The sequence below is a fragment of the Bidens hawaiensis genome, unplaced genomic scaffold (assembly GCF_021521415.1).
Source record: "Bidens hawaiensis isolate Kalapana, Puna unplaced genomic scaffold, B.hawaiensis_p1.1 tig00017786_1, whole genome shotgun sequence".
Taxonomy (NCBI): Eukaryota; Viridiplantae; Streptophyta; class Magnoliopsida; order Asterales; family Asteraceae; genus Bidens; species Bidens hawaiensis.
Window position 1 is genome coordinate 92,443 of NW_027492686.1, and position 5,349 is coordinate 97,791.

General features: G+C 36.7%; 1 pseudogene across 1 annotated transcript; it reads right to left on the reverse strand.

The window, feature by feature from the left end:
- Positions 1-213: 213 nt before the first annotated feature.
- Positions 214-5,091, reverse strand: LOC143554679 (subtilisin-like protease SBT3.18; annotated as a pseudogene). The gene is made up of 10 exons (XR_013139062.1): positions 3,991-5,091; positions 3,789-3,880; positions 3,597-3,694; positions 3,365-3,526; positions 2,608-3,311; positions 2,386-2,453; positions 1,957-2,196; positions 1,740-1,860; positions 1,462-1,675; positions 214-1,051 (listed from the first exon to the last, which is right to left on the reverse strand). The product of XR_013139062.1 is annotated as a subtilisin-like protease SBT3.18 (transcript).
- Positions 5,092-5,349: the final 258 nt, after the last annotated feature.

A 5,349-nucleotide genomic window follows, 5' to 3' on the forward strand; every position in this document is an offset into this window, starting at 1 on the left:
AACCGGTCTAAGAGCGTCGTTTATATTAATTGAAATATCGTGTGTTTTAGGGTTAATCCGTGTTCTTGTTCTTCATATATAATTACTTGTTTAATTGAAGAAAGTGGAAAATCCAACCCCAAAACGGTTAAGTTACACAGGTATATATATGTAGATATATCATTATGGTAATTATAGAGATTACTACATTTGTTGATTTCAGAAGTGCAAATGTTTCAGCAAATTAATATGTTCTTCATTTTGTTTGAGCATTGCCACATGCATGTCCATATATTACTTAGCGAAAACCAATATCAAAGATTATAACAATGCTGTAACTAACTTCACAGATGTAAAATATTAAAATGAAAATGAAAATCTGACAACGGAACGGGCAAGACTTGGATTAGCGCTATCTTTTATTCACCATTTTACAGGTCAAACTCATACACTGGATTTGTCTAAGCGGGTTGATGTAGATCTTGAGAAGATTCATCAATGATAGAAGCAAGAGTTGCGGTATCAACACACACAACTAGTGGGCTCCTAACGGTATGGAACCCGTCAGACCAAACAATCTCACCATAATCGAATCTCCCTTGTGACAACTTTTGCGGCTTGAGAGTCACATGGTACGAAATTTCATCGGTGAAATACGTGAAAAACAAGATTCTTGGCCAAACTGTAACCTCCACCCCATGAGGACTAACAATGCTAGCAAAGTAAATGGATGTTGTGTAACCAACATTTCTAACTGTCCTTTTGATAGTGATGGTCGACTGGAGGCTAGAGACTGTGATGGATGGATAATTCAGATTTGCGTTGGTCATGTGTTCTTGCGGACAATTTACAGTAGTCCCTGGATGGAGGCTGATTATTCTCTTGATTTGATTCTTTGTGTAGCCACTGTTGCAGAGGAAGAGAATGTAATCATCAGCGTTCATGTCGTAAACTAGACCGGGATCCATTGCTTTTAACGGGTTAAGGTGGCCGGCTCCTATGTCAAATGGACTAGATTCTTCGTTTGTTCAACCAGATAATATGGTATCGTGATTGTTATCGTTGTTGTAGGCTGTTAATATACATTTGACAAAGATTAAAGCACACTTGGCCAATTAGTGCTATTGTTCATGGTCACTGCCAAACAAACACCACTGATACACTATCCATACATCACTGACAAGTGACATGTCCGACGAATCGTCTGACGCGAAAAGTGGTCAAACTGGCCGTATGATAGTCGTACAAGCTGCATGATAGTGTGGGAAATGGTCACATGGGTCGTATGAGGGCCAAATCATACGCCCTGCATAATGATTTGATCGATAAAGATATGACTGATGATAAAGTCATGCAGCATGTATGACCTTTTTTCGCCCAATCATACGACCCGTATGAAGTTACAAGGGACCTGCTGTATAAATGGTGAGGGTGGTGTCTTTATATCAATCCACATTGTTCTTTTTTTATTTTTTTAATTACCTGTTGTCATCAAGGCAGATTTAATGACTGCTGGAGACCAATCAGGATGCACTGATTTGAGGAGAGCAACTACGCCTGATACATGAGGGCATGACATTGATGTTCCTGACTGGAAATTCCATTCTACAGATCTTTGATCAATTTCTGTTGAAGTTGGAGATATTCCAGGAGGCCATGCTGCTAATATGCTGATTCCTGGAGCACTTATATCTGGCTGGTAATTTGAAAACAAACCAGTATTAGTTTATAAAATTAAATATTGGCATGAATTTAATTACCTTAAGAATATCAGGTGAAATCACGCTTGGGCCTCTAGATGAAAAATCTGCAACAACGGGCGCTGGTGATTGCTTGATTACCGTCTTACTTGGAAATATGCGCACTTTTGTCTGGTTTGCTCTTCATTTTAAAGAAACTAATTCTGTTACTATACAATTAACTAATTACTAATTCAAAGATGAAAAACTGTTCAAACAAGGAGTTACAAATTCTTACAGGCTTTGAGATAGATAATTGTTAAGTTTAGTGCCTTGAACCATATCAATACGGATGGTGGGTATTATATCCACATCAACATACTGACGAGTAGGCGAGTCTACAAAGATCAGTCCTGTGGCGCTTGCAATATATGCTGCAACTTCCGCTTCTTCAACCGTAACTGGTCCTTGGGTTGAGAAACACAGGATCACTGCCCCAGCTGCACTCTTGTTTCTCCACTTATCCATTTTGCATATCCTGTAAGTTCATTCACTTTTGATTAAGATCATATATAGTCATAAATTTGACTTATAGCTCAATTAGTACAAGAATTCCAGTAGTCTTAATTTGGCCATGTAGAACGACATGAGAAGTATATATAGATGTATCTCAATACATATTTTATATATGCGTGTTTGCTAATTTATATATACATAGAGAGAGTACCCTCCACGGAAATATGTGCGAGCTCCAACAAGATTTGCTTCTATATGTTTGATATTAAAGCTTTCTCCCTGCACACGAAAAGTTACTATGTGAACTGCATCATGCTTTTGTATTTCTTCTTGTTTTTATTGTGTTAAGGAGCATGTTTAAAATAAATTATATTTGATGAAGCATTTATCTTTACTGCTGATAAATGTAAAAGAATGTAATTAAGCTACTTACCGTGAAAGAAAGACAATTATCCACTACTACTCGGGTTGGAAAATTTCGATCAATAGATGAAGCGCCAACGCATGTACTCCAAGGAGCAACGTTCTGGACAAGAGATGGATCTGGTCCACTGTTTCCTGCTGAGAAAATGACACTAATACCATTCTGCATTGCATGGAAAGACCCGATATCATTACTCGAGTTGTAGAAAGGAAGCTGTGGTGGTGGTGAACCAAAAGAAGCAGATATCACATTAACTCCATCATTAATTGCTTCATCAAAAGCTGCTAAAATATCAGCTTCACTACACCTCCCATCCTCCCAACACACTTTATACACTGCTAACCGTGATCGAGGTGCACCTCCTCTAGCCGTACCCTGTCCCAACCCAAAAAAACTAGCTGATTTAACAGTGGACCCCACTGCTGTCGATGCAGTGTGGGTCCCATGGCCGTTTGCATCACGTGGTGATCGGTATTCTGAGGTGTCACTAGTATTCAGCGGGCCATGTTCTTGCTCGTATCCTTTGAGGTAATAACGCGCCCCAACGAGCTTTAGATTACAAGCTGTTTTGGGATTGAAATTCTGTCCACAAACACATTTGCCTTTCCAAGTTTTTGGAATTGGATGCATGTTAGGCTCTTCATGAAAACTCTTAGATTCTGGCCAGATGCCTGATTCATTAATGATAATAATATATAAATTACATAGAGTATCTAATTATTATTGTGTGTATTCCTAATGCTAAATAAATATTTATCTAGAGTACCTGTATCAAATAAGCCAACAATTGTGTTGTCCCCATGAGTTAGTTGCAATGGATTTGACTGATCAGCAGTAGGGTTCAAGTTGAGACCCATGAAATCCCAGCTTCTAGTTGTGTGTAACCGCAATATCCGGCTCTTGAAAACTGATATAACTTGTTCCATTCCTGAAATATTATTTTATGTTAGTTATACCAAAAAAATTAATATTTGAGATAAAAGCACTCTTTTGCATACCAGCTAAGGTGGCTGCTTGTGTTGAGTTAATTTTTGCAGAAAATCCTGAGAAACCATGTTTGTAGCTATAAACCATGGATTGCTTTGCATCGTCTAGTCTATAAGGTACAAATATTATTAAATATGCCAAGTAATGAGAATATATATTGTTGCCTGTAGAGTTTTGAGTTGAAAAAAAACATAATATAAGACCTATGAAAGACACCAGAAAGGATGTGAAGATGGTAATCTGAAGTTAGAATAGGATCTTGAACATCTGTGATCCCTAAATAGACAATGTAAACCTGTGTAAAGCAATAACAAACAACAAAACAAAATAGAAGATATGAGAATGCATGTCATCCAAGAGGGGACCAACATATGAAAAAGTTAGCACTTTTGATGGTAAAGTTACATCTGAAATGGATACTGAATGAATAAAACAAAGTGATATACAGGCCAGCCCCAAAAAGGAGTGGTAACCACTGCTCATTGTTCCTGATATTGGAAAACTATAAACACAAGGCAGCCTTAAATACTAAAACAAAAGCAAAAGGATGAACTGTTATTTTCTAAAGAAGATGGTTGCTACTAAGAAAATCAAACGTCAACGAACTGCTTGTATTCGAAGATATCAAAGCTGTAAAAGCCCTAATGTAGAATTATTCCTGAGTGCATAGACACTATGGATACCACCAAACAGTAGTGCATGTGATCTTCATCATTCCTGAGTTGATAAAGTAGGTCACTTTTTTAATCCCTATTAGTGTTCATAGTTTTGATTGATACACTATGGTGGCTATATGTCATTAATTCCAGCACATATTGTACATGATATCACATCAGGTTTTTTACATGTCCTAACAACCATTCAGGCAACTTTGTTAGCTAGACCACATTATAACATAGCTAACATAAGTCTACTCCTATGCTTAAAATCTGTTTTGTAAGGAACTGTTGATTGATTCCTTATACTTCAAAGGCTTATTATGCACCATTCTTTTTAAAGGCCTAGTGCTCAATCTATATGTAGGTTTCTAGTATAGATAGGGGAACTTGAAAATGATTATGCTATGAACAGAATCATTGCTTAGGCAGACTCATGCTCAACAAAAGTTGCGTAGCGTGCGGTCATTCTATTGCGTAAAATTGCAGGATTAGTATACATGAATTGCACCTTTCGAAACACGCAAAATTGGTGAAAGAAAGTTATATTGAATGATGATCTACTGTAAACATGCTTATTCTTTAGGTGTCTGGCATCTGTCATAGAAGGTATTATTGCACTTCCATGGATTATAACTTGGATTGAAGTAAAGTAACTTCTTTGCTTTGGTAAACAGAAACTATATGTGCAAATTCAAGGCTCATTTAGTTATGGAGAAATGGTATTTGCAAAAGAAAGTTAAAAGAGGGTGATAATAGCCAAGCCACATCAATAAAACTTGTATATATCATACATGCTTACTCTTAACAGCCACAAAGGCTGCAACAATACCGGCTTCTAATTTTTATTAACTGTTTAAATTATGGAATTTATTTGCTTCCATGTGTTCTAGTTAAGTAGGAAGTAAAACCAGCTAATTATCACAAAATTATTTAAGTAGCTGCATAGAAGAAGTTTCTACCAATTCATGTTACTAGAAATTGTTATCGAGTGTTAATTGTATAAGATCTCCCATCGCTTCCTATACACTTTGCATATGCATGCTAATTTTCATACAGTTTGTATTTATTATTTGGTTGGTTTAAAAACAATATAACCTCTTTATTT